Source organism: Talpa europaea (assembly GCF_964194135.1).
Source record: "Talpa europaea genome assembly, chromosome: 7".
Lineage (NCBI taxonomy): Eukaryota > Metazoa > Chordata > Mammalia > Eulipotyphla > Talpidae > Talpa > Talpa europaea.
In genome coordinates, this window is record NC_140074.1 from 96,129,402 (window position 1) to 96,148,584 (window position 19,183).

The window sequence follows — 19,183 nt, forward strand, 5'->3', positions numbered from 1 at the left end:
GCAGAAGCCCCAATGGGACTTTCCAACCTCTCCTCCTCCAGCTACATTACACTCCAGGTCCAGGAAAAGGACCTTTGCAAAAACCATCACTGACAAACCATTTCTCCTGAACCTAGCATTCTGATGCTCTAAGTACAATATCTTACCATGCCATCAACACCATCTTTCTTATTGTCCATGAGTTAGATGATGACTAGGTGTCATCATACACAGGCAGAATTTTGCAATCTCTACTGTTCCAGTCTATGAGCATGAGCCTAAGTCCTCAACAAAAGCTAGGAGGGTCCAAAGAGGCTAGATGTTTCTGAGGAGTGTGAGTGGGGGATATAGAAGTGGTAGCGTTATTGGAAGGCAATTCTGATTAAACAGATAAGTGAAAAATTCAGTTGTCTGTTTAATTATGTCTATATGACTGACATAATGGAATCTTAACTCAAGAGGTCTGCTTCCTGGTAATCTTTTCCTTTGGCATGAGGAAAGACTTTTCAAGATGCTTATAGCACCCTCTCCAGGTGGCACATGATAACTAACTCATGGACCCCTGTTCTGGGCCTGCCTGGAACCTCCCCTTATTCCACTGCCTGCCCAAAGACTGCAGCTTCCCATCCGTCTCGATGAATTCTCAGCCATGCTTCCTACCTTTGACTTCCTCTGATAACAGCTACTGTACTGACACCAGATGAGCCATCAGATCATCTGTTCTGAACTTTTATGAGATGTGTGCACGGACACAAGAGTCCTGTTCTTACCCTGAAGCCATTCTTTCAGTAGCATCCACCCTCAGAACACAGCTGAGAACTCAGAAGTTATTAACTCATACTGTAACATTTTTTTTCTTTGATAGCTATAGTATTCATTGGAGGAAAATTGTAACCCCAGAAGAGTTTAAAGAAAATGTGTTATTCAGTGCAGTTATCAAATTGTGTCTACTAGTAATAGTTTCAGTATGTTCTCATTTGTTTTCTCTGTACATAGGTGAGTGGTTGCTTTTACAACCATTTCAGGGTATTATCACTTACAGTTTTGTAATCTTTTTTCCATTTGGCAGTATTACGACATGTGCACAGAGATCAATGTACAAGGTGATGATGGGTACCTCGTTTATAATAGTGAGCCATTGAAGACAACTTATATATCTATCAGCTGGAGATAAATGATGATTAGATAAATGATGATTAAATAAATTAGATAAATGATGATTTTGTCAATAATATCTAACACAGCTGATAAAGAAAGTTAGATAGACCTGCATGTAGATGCAAAGAAAGCTGTTGAAACATCATATCAGCAACAGTGCAGGCAGTATGACCCCAACTATATAAAAGGAGAAGCATGTCTGTGAACATTCTTGAACGTGGGTGTGCATAGAGGTAGAGAAGAACAGGAAGGGTGGATTTCTGGGGTGCCTCTGGGGAGAAGTGTGGTTATGGGTGAGGGGGAGAAAGGAGTCTGACATTCAGCATTAGTCTTTCATATTTTACCCTATGTTTTACAAATGCCACTGGAACCCTCTGCAAAGAAATTAGTTCTTTGTTATGTATATTGCAGATATTTTTTGCCACTCTTAGAGTTGTCACTTACTATCATGTCTTTTCTCGTGACAGTTTAAGAAATTTGTGTCATGAAATCTATCATATTTTGATTTCTGAGTTCAGAGTCCTGCCTGAGAAGACCTTTCCTACCTTTAGAATATATATTAGCTTCATTCTCCCTCCTTCCCCCAATTTTTTCATCATCTTATTTTTTACAACTCCTTAATCCATTTATTTTCCTGTGTAACTGGATTAAAGAATGCTTCTAAGTGGATAGCCAGTTGTTCCAACACCATTTATTAAACAATCAACTGATCTGATTTGGTGTATTCTAAATTCTGTTACATACTTGCACTGCTTATTAAAAATTGTCTGCAATTAGGGGTTGCTTTGTCCACAGAAGTCCAATTAAATGGTCCATTGATGTTGAAGCTTGAGAGACGATTGTGTGATGAAATTTCAGGCGCAGTCCTGTGACTGAGTGGAAGCTGCTGCTACGGGAGAAATGTCTGAAACTGAGTTTGGCTGTGAGACTTGGAAATGCCTAGAATGGGGTGTGTGTATAAAAGCACTTGACTTTGGGCAAAGCCCTGGTTTGAAAAATGTGAAACCAAACAAGACAGAAAATCCAAGCTGCATTACGAAAGGGGAAGCTCCCAGGTAGCAAACTCAGGGAGGCTGACACCTAAGGCTCTTGGGCATCACAGGGAGACATGAGTCACAGTGGGAGCAGGGACCATGGCACCCAAGGTATCTCATTCTCGGCCCTTCTGGTCCTCCAAGTTTCTCTACAGGTGGCCCATTGAAGCCACTAGTCCTGACAGGCCAGCTCTAGCTGACTGTCCTCTCCTATTTTAACATTTCAGTGGAATTGAATTAGTCATAGATCTTCACCATCCTGCTCCCCAACACTCTCCCTCCCCCATCAATTTTGGCTGCAGAGATGGGAGTTGTTGCCTTATCTGTGGGGTTATCTGGCTCCAGGGATTTTAGGGCAGGTGAAGCTAGTCTATTAGGCATGACAGATGCCAACAGCAGTGTCTTTCCTCCCTGCTTCCCCGTAGGTATCCCGGGAGCTATAATTTTCTGCTGTTTTTTCAAAAGCAGTAGGACTATATATAGAACGTATTGAAAGCTAGCCCTAAGCAATTGTGAAGTAGGTGAAGTTTATTTTTGCATTCCCACCCTCCCTGTCTTCCACAAAAGAAGTTTTTATTTGAAAGGCACTTTCAGGGTTGCCAGTATTTCTAAACTTTTTTGTGAAGTTGTTATAATATAATTGTCAAGTGCTCTCTGAGCGCAGACTAGATTCACAAGCCGCTTCTCCAAGCTTTGTGACCTTGGGCACGTTATGTAAACACGATAAACCTCAATTTCCCCATCAATAAAATGATGTTATTAATAGTCCCAACCGCAGGAGTTGTTGTGAAAGTTAAATGAATGTCAGGTTTTACCACACCACCAGGTACTCAGTGAAGGCTTAAATAAATGTTTGTGTGCTTTGGTGGTTTGTAAATGAGTAAAGATGCTGACTATGGTCTTTGCATTTTCTGCATATGCTGTACGTTCCTTGATGCTGAGATTTACTTTCTGTAATTTGTATTCTGAGAATAAATAATACATTATTAGAAGAAAAATGAAATACTTTTCAAATGAAATCTTCCATGCCTCTTTCCAGATTTTATTAAAAAAAAATAAGTAGCCTCACTTCTCTGAACCTCAATGCCGGTGCTTAGTGGCAAAGGGTCTCTTTTCCCAAGTTCTTTTTACTCTACTTCGTGCGTCTCCCCATGGAAACGTGTTCTTTTTTTTTCTAACTCAGTCTACATGGATTTTTTATTTTGATTGACCTTGAGGAACTTCAAATGCATATTAAAAAAAAACTTTATAAAACAATAGGAATAGTTAGAGAAAATTTTAAGATACCACAGAGATAAGATTTTGCTCCATAAGTTCTTTATGAAATACTTTTGTTTTTCATATGCCAATGGAAAACTTGTTCTTAAGCAAAGACCTGGTTAATCATTCCTGTGTTAGCCTGAGTGTCTGATCACATCAAATGGAGGCTGACACTCTTAAAACACGAAAGGGTTGACTGTTTCATTGTGATATTTTAGGCTTTGCTTCCCAACACTTTAAGAGGACAAGGCATGAACTACCTTAAATAACAAAAGTCACTTCAAATGGGACTCAAGAACTTAGTTAAATGTGCATTCAGTCCCCATTCAAAAAGGAAAGTTTATCCTCCTGCTGTGTCCTGCATGGGTCAGACTGTAAATAGGTCCTTGGATTCATTTACTGTGAACTGTTCAAGAAAGATTTGGAGGCCCTATGCTTCAGGACAGATTAAATATTAATTATTATTCAGTATTGAAAGTAAGATTTTGTCAAAAGTCAGACATGTGCCATGGGGTGAAAGCCCCAGTGCACAGAGTTCCTTCCAGTCAGTGTTTAAGGCTGGCTGTAATTCAGCCCAGATCTGAACAGTGCCTGAGCCACAGCCCAAAAGCCCCCTCAAGACCAGCGAGTGGTGGGATTGACAGAGATAGGATGAAGTAAATCGTACCCACCTACCCCTACACAGGTGATACTGCTGACTAAATGCCTGTAACCGCACCTCCCCATCCCTGAAAATGATGTTAAATTCTAATGCCCAGTGTGATGATTTCAGGAGATAGGACCTTTAGGAGATGATTAAATCATTGGGTTTGGCCCTCTTGAAAAAATTAGTGCCCTTATAAAGGGAGCTCCCTCTTCCTTTCCACAGTTGGAGGACACAGGACAAGGCAGCCCTCTGTGAACCAGGAGGAGGGCCCTTACCCGATGCTGAATTTGCCAACCTCTTGGATTTGCCAACCTCTAGAACTGTTAGACGTACATTATTGTTTTTTATAAAACACCCGCTCTGTGGCATTTTGTTATAGTAGCCCAAATAGACTAATACAGAAGAGAACAGATGCCTGCCATTGCTTTTCTGCTCTTTGAGTGGTTTTATATTATAAGAGTGGATTTATATATATATATATTTTTTTTAATTTTAAGATTTATTTATGCATACAAGAGCTGGGGTACAGGGTAGAGATGCAGGGGGTGAGAGGGTCCGCCAGAGGCAGAGTGGGGAACAGAATGGACAGATTGACTGAAATACACTGCTGAGGGGAGTGGTGGGCGAGGCAGGAGAGGTCTGCTGTGCCATGTGGGTCCCTGGCCAGCCGGGGATCGAACTTGTGCTGCAGAGACTGTGGATTGCTTCATAGTGTGGTGCTTAACCCCTTGCGCCACCAGGGAGGCCCTGAATTTATATTTTTGTGGAGAAAAAAATTGACTTTCCAATGCAGCTGTGCTAGGGAGGATATTCTGTAAAGGTAGAATGACTTGGAATTAACTGATTTTTCTAGGAAATGACTTGTAACTATATTTCCTGTAATACAGTGCCCTGTCTGCTAGCCAATTTTACTTGCTTTTGTTGTTCATGTTATTTACTTGTTTATATCCTGTCCCCATGTCTAAAGGTACTTGTAAATGTGTTAAATATCATCAAATATTGTATAATGTCCAGTTTGAGGCAGACCTGTATTGGGGGCCAAATACACTCTGCCACTGCCAGTGGGTTGGGGGATTTCCTTCCACTTATGTTATTTGTGGTTGGGCCCTATAGTTTCTTGCTCCTATATATTTTAAGGCACGAGCATTTCCTTGAGCTTGGAAAGAAGAACAGGAGTAAGTGGCTGTGTATTAGCTCACAGTGTGTGGGCACAGAAATCCTATGAATGGCAAGTTTCTACCTAGTTGATGATGCTGAAAACACCCAGGTCAGACAAACATAGGAACTGCGTACACAGCAGCCATGTCTCATTCTCCTCTACCTGCACTGCCCTCTGTTAGTGAGAGATTCTACAGGCAAAGTCCCTCATTCACCCTTACCTCAGATGTCCAGGAGGAAAGACTAGGAAATCATCGGGTGCTGGCCAGGGGTGTCACCAGCAACCTGGAATCTCGCCAGTGTGTTTGGAATCCTTTCATTATATTAGCATCAGACCAGATTAAAACACTCTCCTGGGTCCTTCCCCATAGTTCCAGCCTGCAGCCTGATTCTCACTTCGGAAGTGGCAAAGAGGGGCAAACTAGGACGAGCTAAAGAGAAGAGGACGAGCTAAAGAGAGGACAAGCTAAAGAGAAGACCTCCAAGGGATAGGGACCTTTTGTTTGAATCGTGTCCCCACAAATGATGTTGAAGATCCAACCCCCAATACCTCCGAGTTTGGCCTTGTTAGGAAATAGTCTATGTAGATGATTTAGTAAAGTGGAGATCCTTAGGTAGGCCCTAATTTCGTGAGCCTGTATGTGTCCTTCTAAAGGGGACATTTGGAGCCAGAGACGGGGAGGCATGCATCCACATAGGGAAGATGATGTGAGGACACAGCATAAGTAGCCTCTATAAGGAGCACTTAAGGCCACCAGAAAGCAGGAGAGTGCGGCTCCCCCATGGCCCTCAAAAGGAACCAACCCTGCTGTCACTTTGATCTCCTACCTCTGACTTCCAGATCTGTGAAACAATAAGTTTCTGTTTAAATCACCTGGTCTCTGGTACTTCGTTAGCCTTAGGAAAGTAATACAGAAGCTTTTTCATAAGTTCTAGAATAGAGAATCTAGCCTCTTCTTCCCAGTGTGTTCCCATCACCCCATGTGGTCTGCTCAGACCCAGAGGACTGACTTCTTGTGATCAGGAAAACGCCCAGGTTGCTTCACTGCCTGCATTTTGAGTTAGCACCCACGGCCTAAAGTTCGCCCTTTGGCTTTTCTTTGTTATGTCCTTTTATCACTTCCCAAGAGTTCCCATTGTTGTTGGATCATAGCTGCCGTCTTCTGATCTAAAAATGTACCTGGGACTTGTTCTGAGCAGGTAGAGTAAGACACACAGACCTGATAATTATTACCATGGAGGAAAAAGTGTTTTATTTTATTCACGGGTCTCCAGAAGCAGGAGTCATGGCACACTCTGCAGGGCCACTCGGAAAGCGCAAAAGATCGATGAGCAGATAGAGAGGTGCCAACTGTGGTCAGGAGTCTTTATTTCAGTGGGAAAGGAATGGGTGAGGTAAGTAGGTGGTACAAACTTGATAGCTTTGTTTGAATGAGGTGGATGGGCTCTGGGCGATGGAAGTAGTCCCTGGTTGTAGTACCTGGCCCGGGAGTGATTAGGACAGGGAAATAGTGTCCCTCTGGATTGTAAAAGTCTGATAAGCAGAGATGGGTGGGGATGTGGATTGGGGATTATTTACTTCGTATGTCAAACTCGTGTTGACCAGTGAGTTATTTGTTTTCTCTAGGAATTATTCGACCCTGAGAGGGGCCTTTCCTGGTTCTATCACACCCAAGTAAAACATTTCTTTCAAATTTATTTATTTATGCATATAAGTGCAGGGGTGCAGGCCAGAGATGCAGGGGGTGAGAGATTCACCAGAGGCAGGGTGGGGAGCAGAACAGGCAGATCTGATGAAGGGAGCAGCAGGCGAGACAGGAGAGGTCTGCTGTGCCATGTGGGTCACCTCCCTGGCTGGGGATTGAACTCGTGCTACAATGACTGCGGATAGCTTCAGGTATCTGTTGGCCATTTGCATTTCCTCTTTAGAGAAGTTTCTTTTTAGCTCTTCTGCCCATTTTTTGACTGGATTATTTTCTTTGTTTTTGTTGAGTCTCATCAGCTCTTTGTAGATTTTGTGATCAGTCCTTTAGCATTAGTGTTGTGTGCAAAAATGTTCTCCCAGTCGGTGGGGTTTCTCTTTGTTTTGGTTATTGTCTCTTTTGCTGTACAGAAGCTCTTTAATTTGATGTAGTCCCAGCTGTTTATCTTTGCCTTCACTATCACTGCTTTGGGTGATGTGTCTGTAAAGATGTCTTTGAGGTACATGTCATGTAGTGTTTCGCCTAGGTTTCCTTCTATATATTTTATGGTTTCAGGTCTTATTTCTACTTCTTTAATCCATTTTGAGTTGATTTTTGTGTATGGTGTGAGGTAGTAGTCTATCTTCATTCTTTTGCATGTAGTAACCCAGTTTTCCCAGCACCATTTATTGAACAAACTTTCTTTGCTCCAATGCATATTCTTTGCTCCTTTGTCAAAGATTAGTTGACCATAAATCTGTGTGTTTATTTCTGGGTTTTCTATTCAGTTCCATTGGTCTGTGTATCTGTTCTTGTTCCAATACCATGCAGACAAGCTCAGTGATTTTTTTTTTTTTAAGATTTATTTATTTTATTTATAAAAGCATTGGGTACAGTCAGAAGTGCAGGAGGGTGAGAGAATTCACTGGAGCGGGGAACATAACAGACAGACAAATGAAGTACACTGCTGAGGGGAGCAGCGGGTGGCAGGAGAGGTCTGAGTGCCATGTGGGACCCGCGCCCGGCCGCCAGGGATGGAACCAGCGCTGCAGAGGCTGCGGGCAGCTTTGCAACCCAGTGCTCAACCAACTGCTGCGCCACCGGGGAGGCCCAAACTCAGTGATATTAAAGCAACACATATTTATATCTTTTGGTTCTGGAGGATTCCAGCTCTGTGTCAGAATTCCAGTGCAGGACTGATGGGGCTAAAATGAATGTGTCATCTCCCAGCACCAGTAGGTCAAGGTCTTTTCCTATCCCATCATTCTGAGCTGCCATTTATAGTTGTATTCCCTCTGAATGTCTGTCTCTTCTTTACCTTTTTAGAACTTTTTGATTAACTGGACCCACCTAGATAATCCAGGCTAATCTCCCCGTATGATGGTCTTTAATCACATTGGTGAAATCCTGTTTTTCCATATAAATTAATATGTTCACAGGTCCTTGGGATTGGGATATAGACATCTTTGAGGGAATTCTATCTACTGCAGTTGGTGACATTCAGTTCTTCAACTTTTTGTTAGGAGCAGACTCTTTCTCTGTTGGGATTCCTGGAAAGATAGGCTTTAAAACTGGAGCTATTGACAGTTATGTTGGAGCTCTAAAAGGAACAGTCTGCCAAAAAAAGAACCCAAACTGATAAGAGCCAGGCCAGTCCTGATGATGTCTGTAGGTCCAGTTTTGTTCATAGAGTCAATTAATTCATTCCCATCAGTGTTACTTGTTTCCTCATTGTAAGATTGGTAGCAAAGATCACATAGGTGGAGTATGAATGAATCCCTTATGTATTGCTCTTTGGATCATAGGTTGTAGTTCCATATTGAAAAACATCTGGATTGATACCCGACTGGCAGAGTTCCATGGCAACATATGATGGCAGTAGTGAGAATTCTGTCCCTTCCCTTCTCCTGGGTTTGTTAACCTCTCAAGTTCTCATTGGTTCTTTTATCCATGAAATGATGGAGTTGGTAGACAGTATGCTCTTGGTATCAACATATGAATATTCATTAAACTTCTGCAGAAAGGTCAAGCTGGTAGGATTCTTTTAAAGGTCGTTTAGCCCAATTTCCTCACTTAACAGAGGTGGGAATTGACACCTGGAGAAGCTAAGAAAACTCCACTGGAGAATGAACAGCTTTGAAACAGACCAGTGAGAAACAAGGGCTTCTGATGGCTGATCTCATTTACATGACATTTCTAGAATTCCTTGAGTTAAGTGAATTCACTTATGGGTATTTCCCCCTAAAATTTAAAAAACCTAATGTCATTCACTGAGAAAACTCAAGATAATTGAGTCTCAACTTGAGAACTGACATAACATTTAACATGTCGTCTTTTGCTTAGTGTATTTTAATAAAATAAAATTATCATATTATGCCAGTTTCCTCCCATTTTACTTCTCACTGACAGTCATTTTAGTATCAAAGAGGTAGGTTGTTCTAGAGTCTTCTCAAAGCCATTCCCAAGAAATAAGACATCTGGAGACAACCCTGCATCCTTGGATACTATGAAAATTCTGCATCAAATTATAAACTCTCAAGGGTTCTAGGGATAGTTGATCTGAGTTTATATACCTGATTTCTTCTAGGAAGAGCATGGCGAACAAGTATAATAGTGACTATTCTAGTTTCCTAATGTGGTGTAACTAACCACCCCAAAACTAATGGCTTGAAATAGCCATGGCATTTATGTTCCTCATGAACCTGCTATTTGGGTAGAGCTCAGAGGGACAGCTGGTTTCTGCTGCACTCAACATTTGTGACATGGTTCACATATGGAGGCTGGTATCATCTGGAGGGATCACATGTCTGTATGCTGTATATCACCTGTGCTAACAATCAGTGGGGACCTCAGCTTGCACTGTTGGCCAGATACACACCCATAGTTACTCTGGGCTTCCTCACAACATGGTGGCTGGGCTGCAGGATTGAGCATCCCTGTGACCTAACCTGGTATGTCCTTTCTGTGACATTTTATTTGATGAGTCAGTCACAAAGACTCTCCCAGGTTCAAGTGGTTGGAAATAAACTTCACCTCCTAATGGAGTGGTGGAAAAGGAGTAGCCAGAGATATAGGACTTGAAATACTGCTGTGGCCCTTCTGAAAACTCCCAGTTGCCATGGTGACAAAGCTTCAGAGATTGTGTCCGAAGACAGCTTACCTTGGTTATTTACAAATGAGAGGTGGTGGTGGGCTCAGTTATGTTTGTTTATATGTTAGGTTTTATTTTTTATTTTTATTTTTTGGCAATTGGTGTGAATTGAAAGACCAGAGTGGGACATGCTAATCCCTCCTCTAGTCTTAGTGTGAGCACAGGAGTTAAATTTGACCACAAAATTTGAGTTATTTTGACCACAGGGGATTCAAAGTGGATTAAATTGGAAGGTTAAATTACTCCTTGACCTTGTTATTAGAAAGTGATTAGTGTTTATGTCAAGTACCCTTGTAGTACCTCACCTAACTCCTTCAATATCTACTTGTAGGAAGCTTTATTTTCTGTCCTCTGCTACTATTTTTCTATTCAGCACCATTAGCCCAACTGGTATCTGTATAAGGGTGACATGTTACTGAGAATGCAGAGAAACACCACAACTAACTAAAGAGGTCATGGTAATATAAGTTATGAGCATAAGCCCTGAACTAGAAAATATAGCTCCTGTTGAAGTAGAACCCAAAAGGAGATGGAAGAGAACTTGTAACAAAGTACAGTAGACTCTTGAGGAAATACAAGTGTAGTGCAAAGATAAATAACATATTTCATGTAACTAAAAATCATTGTTTCTACATTATAAAAAGCTCATATCAGATCTATTAAAAATGGTCACTGCTAAGGATATAATTACTATTTGGAAGATCAAAAAGAAAAAATTCTGGGGCCTCTCTGGTGGTACAGGGGGTTAAGTCTCAGCACTATGAAGCTATCCACAGCCACTGCAGTGTTCCATCCCTGGCCAGGGAGCTGACCCACATGGCGTGGCAGACCTCTCCTGACTCACCTGCTGCTCCCCTCAGCAGTGCATTTTAGTAGATCTGCTTGTTCTGCTCCCCACTCTGTCTCTGGTGAATCCCCATACCCCTGCACCTCTTGCCTACACCCCAGTTCTTATATGCATAAATAAATTAAATAAATCTTTTAAAAATTTTTAAAAAGAAGAAAACATTCTTCATCCCTCAGAACAAAGAAAGAGGTAAAAAAAAAATATGAGGGAAAAGATAAGAAACAGAGACTTAACATTACTATGCAGAGGAGAAAAAGAATCATAAGAGGAGTAATAGTTAAATATAAGAAGGAAAGTTCTCAGAGTTAAGAAGTCACTCAGGGCTAATGAACATTTCAATCTACATGTGTTGACATTTCTAAATTAATGATTCTAAAATTTTAAGAATTTTAAAATTTTATGACCTGAACAGGTACAAACAAAAGAATTAGATCATTTTTGGACTTTTTAATAGAGCTCTAGAAGTTAGAAGTAGAAGAATATCTACATACTATTAGAGCAAACGGGTTATAATAATAATAAAAAAAAAAATCCTCTGTCAAGGGCAGTAACCATTTGCAAGGCTAACAGATAAAGACTTTGGAGTTTATACTCATGCAACTTAACTATCACTCAGGTAACATGACTTTTTAGGGACATGAAGGCTTTAGAGTTTATTTACTTGTATGATTTAGCTGGGGAGAGCAATGGGTAAAATGGCAAATCAGAAAGAGATTCCAGAATCTAGAAGAGGCCAGAAAACATCATGAGCAGTGAATCTTGTGATGAATATGTAGGATAGCCTCAATGGATGCAATTGTTTTTACCAAGAATCTTTGGTATATGTTAAATAATGGTTATTGCAATAAAATAGACTGTAAGGGAAAAACTTAATAACCTGAAATAAATCTCGGCCAAACTCAGGAGAGGAAGGTGGGAGTTGGTCATTAGAAAAAAACATGTTCTAAATGTTTGGTCTCATGGAGCCAGGGGAGAAGAGAAAGGACATAAAATAACTTAGAGGCAGAGTTATTTTCTACTGATAAGTGAATAAAGAGGAATAAGTCCAGTTATGATCTTAAAGCTGGGAAGTTCCTTTATGAGTCAAATCAGGGTTCATTTCTCTTCTGCTGGGTGATTGCCCTACAACAGGATGGAGGCTGATTTGCAGCATGTAACTTTGAAGATACATCTCACAGGCACCTTGATACTTTTGACACCAGCCATACTGAGATTTGGGTTACTTTTCTTGGAAAGGTCCTTTCCCCATAAACCCTAACCTCAAGAACATCAGCAGCATCCGTGCCTGTGCACCCCACAGTAGCAGCCCTGGACCATGGTCTGCCTAATCTCATGGGTGGCTGCTCATTTACCAGGAAGCCTGCACAGTGTGGCTTAGACATTCAGCCACACTTGAGAAAGAATATGGGATTATAGGAAGTGGGAGAAGCAATCTAGTATGCACTCCTCTCACCACTAGGAGCCATGGAGGGTTAACAGCTATAAAAAGGAACTGTTAGAGAGGGGTATGGGGGGGCAGGGAAGGACACCAAAAGAGAGGTCCCCACTGCTGACAAAAAAACACTTTGTCTTGATGGGGACTCTTCTCCCTTTTCATGGGGGTAGTTGGCAGAATAACACTTGTTTTCTCATAATCCTGCCCTGCCCAAAATGCCGAGGGCAAAAAGCTAGTGAAGAGTGTAAGCCCTTTGTTGTGGCTGTTATCCGCTCTCAGTAGTGAGTGGTCTCTTGAGTGGTCTCCATGGTCCTGCTTACTGCAGCCTGGGCTGGGCTGGCTCCCAAGGTAAAATCTGCAAGTCATTCAAGAATCAGGATATTTTGTCATTTTCAGTGTCACAGATTTGCACCTTGGAGATCTCTACTTACAAGCCACTTTCTGTTGGACGTGATCATAAATTTATTTTTAAAACCGATCAGAGCCATGGGCCAGAAAAAGACCTTGGCTGGTCATTGAGTTCATCCTCAACTTCAGAGAGAATCACATTTAAACTTCACCCCAGAGAACCAATCTTCAATGACAGATATCAAGGAAAATGTTCTGAAAGGGGGCTTGGAATGTATTCACCCCAGGTTTAAATCCCTTTGTCAGGGAGCCTTTCTTGTGCCCACACATCAGCTCCTCCTCTTGGGTACCAGCCTAGAATAGCACTGTGGTCTCCAACAGACATGGAACCCGGACCGTGACTAGAGGGACAACATGCACAGGACTCTCTTCACTCTATTCCAGGGATCCAAGATTGTATTTGATTCCACTGTTAAAACCACAAAGGTCCCAAAGTCTCAGCATTTGCAGTGAGAGAGGTTTGAGATGGAAGAGGATTCTGCACTCCTATGTTAATTTCCTTGGGCTGCCATAGCAAAGTACTACAGTGTGGTAGCTTAACATGAGAATTTATTTTTTCGTGATTCCAGGGACTAGAAGTATGAAATGAAGGTGTCCACAGGGTTAGTTTCTGCTTGAGTTGTAGGTGGCTGTTGTCTCCCTGTGGCTCCAGGTGGTCTCCCCTCTTGTGTTCTCACCTCTTCTGTTAAGAATCCCAGTCAAATTATATAGATAAAGGCCCACACTGATGTTTTTATTTTAACCTTACTACCTCTGTAAAGACTCTGTCTCCAAATACATATCCTCAGGTACTAACTTCAAATGTGATTTTTTTTTTTTTTAGGGGACACAGCATATAACAACTTTAGAGGCAGGTAACACTAAGATCATTGTATCTGTTTCCCAAACCACTCCTGAAATCATGGGGAAGCTCATTCTTCACAACCCTGTTCCTTAAGATAAACTGTGAGAGATTTTTAAGACATTTTAAATAACACATCTGTAGGCATAAGAGAGAGTGTGTGTGTGTGTACATGTACATTCTTATCCCAAAAGAACATAAAATTAATTTGGAAAACACAAGAAATGCATGTTTAAAGATTTAATATAATGGCTGTCAAGACATTTGAGATTTAAACATCTTATTTTTTGAGAAGGCAGCCTGAAAACATCTTTGGGAAAGATTGATAATGCTGGGAAGACTCAAGGAAAGCAATGAAGAACTGGTAGAATTTGGATTAGAGATTAAAAATAGTTTGGAACAAGCAGGAAACTTTCCATTTGGAGATTAGGAAGAAAGTGACATTTGGAGAGAAATATATGCAACTTGAAAACTCTTACAAATGTATTCATTTGGATAACCATAGCAGTATTTAGATGTTATTTATAATTTGATCTGTTCATAAACATATTACATGTGGCAATATAAAATATTCCAGTTTACATTATTTTATAATGCTTTTATTTTTTTAAAGACCATTTTTTAGATCAGTTTTAAGCCTATAACAAAATTGAGAGGAAGGTACAAGGTTTCCTATGATAACCCTTGCCTCTGCAGCTCATAGCCTCCTTCATTATTGACACCACTCACTAGACGGTATATTTTTCACAAGGATGAACCTCCATTAACAGGTTGTGCTAGTTAATGCTTCCAAAGTTAATAGTTTATATTAGGGTTCACTATGGTGTTGAATATTCTATGAATTTGAATTAAATCTTTAAATCCATTATTATACTATTATCTGGTACATTTTCACTGCCTTGAAGTGTTTTGAATTTTTTATTGTGTTAAAATACCTGCAACATAAAATTTATCATCTTAAACATTTAAAAATACACAATTCAGTGGTATTAAGTTTATGCACCTTTTTTGTGTGGTTACCACACAACCCTGCACAGAACTCTTCATCTAGTAAAACTGAAACTCTGTCCCTATAAAACACTCACTCACTCTCCCTGTGCCCCAGCCCCTAACAACCACCTCGGTAAAACATTTAATTTTATTTTTAATAATTAATTTTTTGCATCATTGTTCATTTTAAAACAAGATTTGCTTCCCCCCACCCCCTCAGGTGTAGTCCCCATAGAATTTCCTTCCCCAAGGCACCGGTGCACCATCACCTCAGTCCCCTGTGCTCCTCCCTCCCTCCCTCTGATCCCTCTCCCTCCTCCTCCCCTGCAGGATGTCTCTGGTTTATAATTGTCTGTTTTTGCTTTGTTGTGTTTTGTACTGTTACTATTTTTTTACACTGATGTCTTATTTGGTTTCCCCATAATCCTGCTATAAGTGAAACCATGCAATATTTTTCTTTGTCCTTCTGGCTTATTTCACTGAGCATAATTCCTTCTAGCTCCATCCACATTGCTGCGAATGGCATGAGTTTATCTTTTGATTGCTGAATAATATTCCATTGTGTACATATGCCACATCTTCTTGATCCAGTCATCTATTTTTTGGGCATTTGGGTTGTTTCCAGGTTTTAAGCAAAACATTTTATAATAAAAACAGCAAAGGAGAAACAGAGGCCTGGCTAATAATAAATAGCCTTTCAACATAGACCTTATTTATATTCTTACATTTTATAAAATTTTATATATGTGTGTGTGTGTGTGTATTTATATATTCTTGTTTTCCCCCCTCTATGTATTTCTATGCTGTGTGTACTGGTTTGTATCCCACTCTTTCTTGCATAATGGATTTGAAGTATCCTTACGTGTCAAATATGTATCATCATTTTAAATTCTTTTATGAAAGTTCACTCAATCCCCTTAGGATTTTTCCCCAGTCTATCTGCACAATGACGGGCATGAGACAAAAGATTAAGTACAAACATAGCCCTGTTAGATCATTGCTCAGATGACCTTTCTTACCATGAAAAAATTCTGTCTACAATCTCAATTATTTTTTCAGCATGAGTTCTTCCATTTAGGTTAGTTTGAGGAAGATTTTCTGTATTTTTAGACTTTGAGAACTTATTACCAAATTGGTCTCAGGAAAGATTATATCATTTAGTGTTTCCCGGCGGTTATAAATGAGCAGGGCTAGTGTTTATATCCCAGGAACCCTAAGTATTGTCCTTTAAAAAATCAGAATAAAAGGTAGATGTGGTTTAAAAAAATCAAGTTATAGAGATTTACAATGAAAAGGTCCATACCCTTTTACCATGATCCAACTCCAGACCTGTTCCATATCCCCAAATAACATGCTTATACTTTAGTGTTTGTACTTTCTCTCTCTCTCTCTCTCTCTCACACACACACACACACACGCACAAATACTGTTAAGATTTATTTATTTATACATAGAAGAACTGGTACAGGCCTGAAGTGTGTGTGGGGGGCAGGAGGGTGAGAGGATTCACCAGAGACAGAGTGGGGAACAGAACAGGCAGATTGACTGAAATACACTGCTGAGGGGAGCAGCAGGTGAGTCAGGAGAGGTTTGCGGCACCATGTGGGTAGCTCCCTGGCTGGGGATTGAACTCGTACTGCCTGCAAATAGCTTCGTAGTGCTGTGTCTTAACCCCTTTTGCCACCAGGGAGGTCCCTCTCTTGACTGGCTTTAGTGATCATTATTTCCTTTCCCTCTGCTACTGTGAGCTGTTTTCTTTTCCTTTCACTTTTCTCTTTCTTCCTTTCTTTCCCTCCTTCCCTTCCTCTTTTCCTCTCCTTCTCCTTCTGTCTGTGTAATCACTATTCTCTCCAATAATCAACATAATTAGATCTTTTATGCTTTATCCATAGATTTATTCTAAAAGCTCAAAAGTCAAGTAAGTACTATTTTGACCATTGAAATGTCCATTGAAGAGCTCATAACATGTCAGTTTCCTTCTTTATGTTCCACAGTAAATATACCTGCTTATATAAAGGAGAATTTTCCTAGTGCCAAGGCTAGTTGGTTTCTCTTTTCTAATATTCTGCAAAGTATTTGATCATGCCCTTGAATAAAGTTGGTGACAGGACCATCTCTGCTTTAAAAGCACCCTTACTGCTTCACTTAGTGACTTCTGTAATGGTAACTGAAAAGTCTTCATTGCTTGGCTCTAATCCAACTTTGAAATCTTTTTTAGGATGAGGCCAGAACTCCTAGGTAGCATGTCAGGAAGATTTCCAGAGTCCAGAAGTACTGTAATGTGTATTTCCTTCTGTGCCACACATTTTCTGGACCATATTCAGCATCCAGGATGTTGTTAATTGGTGCTAGTTATGTGAAATAGATCTTCATATTATTATAGATTTGGGAAATGATGGATTAGCTAAAATTAGGACATTTTATTTTGCTACAGGACTTAATTTTAAATGACATTTTGTTAATGAAGACTGTATTATTCAATATTTCCTTTATTTGTCCACAGATCCTTCTCTTTCAGAGTGTCTTATCAGACTACTTTTTCATGAAATTCATTTTGGGAAATGCCACTGTGACCTAACAAGCTAATATCACACTGGTGACAATCAAGATTTTTGTGGGTGGTTTTGATTGTTCTCCTGAAGCTCCTAAGTAGAACAATGCACAATTTTTAGATCAGTTTGCCAAAGTTCTGTTTTGCTTTAGTCTATTGGTATAAAAAATAGTATAATAAATACATGACTTGTACCCAGTGTCATGTACACAGTGGCTGTCATCCTGTGGAATGACTCATTCCCTGAAAATGGTAGATATGTTCATTATCTTGATAATGAATGATGCTCTTTCATTTACAAAAATGAGTCCAAAAATACCAGGTTTCCTAAAAATAGCATCATCTATTAGCTTGCCTGTCTTTTTTGAAGATTAGCTGCATGGGTCAGTCTTGAATGCTCTGTTGAAGTATTTTGGGGAATGATGGAGATGCTTTCAGATGAGTGGAAAATTGGGCTAAGTGATTTCCATTGCTGCCTTCCAGTTCAAAGTGATGTTTTTCCTCCCCACCATGGTGTAGAACATTTTCTAGAATTTTATTAAATCTTTTTGTTCTTCAAGTAAATTTATAACCCCTAAATTTTAAGAACTTGAGCTGAATTTGTGTCTAGCACAGATCCCTTTCCTCAAAGGAGAGAGTTTTGTTAGTAACCACAGTGTTTTTATTGATTATTTTAATTTACATGTAGGTGTGTGTGAGAGCATGTGAAAAGATTTATGTATGTATGTATGTATTTTTTTCTCCTAGAAGGTTTCATGTCTTGAACTTTGCATCTAAGTCTTTCACTCACTGGGACTAGACTTTTGAGCATGGTGTTGGATAGAAACTCTTCTTTCTTTATTTTCCTCATATGGATGAACAATTGAGCCAGTACTAGGTCTTGAATTATTCATTTTCTTCTTCTCTTCACCCATCTGGGCTAGCACCCTGTCATGTCATTTTTCTGCATTTGTGTGGGTCTGTTCCAAGTGCTCTTCCTGTTCTCATGCCTAGGGTAAGCAATGATACAATGTTGTCTTAGATACTCTGACTTTGAGCAGTTTAAATACCTGATAGTGAAACTCTTAACTTTTCTGAAGGATAATCTTATTTTTTTCCTTAACTCTTTGTATTTCCATGTAAATTTTAGGTTCAGCTTGTTAAATTCATTTTTGAAAATCTTATTTGGACTTTTTTTTTTTTAAAGATTTATTTATTTATGCATACAAGAGCTGGACTACAGGCCAGAGATGCGGAGGGTAAGAGAACTCACCAGAGACAGAGGGGAACAGAACAGGCAGACTGATGAAATATACTGCTGAGGGGAGCAGCTGGCAAGACAGGAGAGGTCTGCTTCGCCGTGTAGGTTTCTCTCTGGCCAGCTGCAGAGGCTGCGGAGTGCTTCATAGTGCAGTGCTTAACCCCTTGCGCCACCAGGGAGACCCCCTTATTTGGACTTTTTATTGAAGTTGCATTGCTATGAAAAGAACTGATATCTTTACAAAAGTACTTCTTCTTCTACAGAGTATAATTCTCCATTTGTCTTTGTTAATACATTTTACTAATTTTTTCCGCCATAAAGATAACTGCCTATTTCTTGTCAAATTTATTCCTAGGTGGGTTTTTTTTTGTATTATTTAAAAAACAAGGTTTTCTAAGTATTAACTGGTTATATTGATTTTGTTAGATTGATTTTATATTCATCTGCCTTTCTGAACTTTCATTATTTTTAACAATTTCTATAGGTGACTTTGGGTTTTATTTGTAAACAAACAGTCTTCAAATTATGTCAGTTCAGGTTCTTCCTCTATGTTTTTAAATCTTCTGTATCTAATTGAGCTAGTTAGAGGGTGATAGTAGGTACATTATCTTATTATAAAGGGACTGTTTTTAACATCCCATTAAAAATAATGTTTTTCAGTTACTTTTTAAAAATCAAGTTAAAGATTTTCCTTGTGTTTTCTATCTCAACCAATGCTGACAAAATATTGAATTTTGTCGGCATCGGTCGAGATAATCATATTTGTCTTTGAATCTGAAATGTGATTATACTTGCAGGTTTCT

The 19,183-nt window shown here is 39.8% G+C and overlaps 1 protein-coding gene across 3 annotated transcripts in view; it reads left to right on the plus strand.

The window, feature by feature from the left end:
* Positions 1-19,183, plus strand: part of ARHGAP44 (Rho GTPase activating protein 44) — a gene marked incomplete at both ends in the record, with an annotated part of 144,862 nt that overhangs the window by 58,038 nt on the left and 67,641 nt on the right. The window lies entirely within an intron of this gene.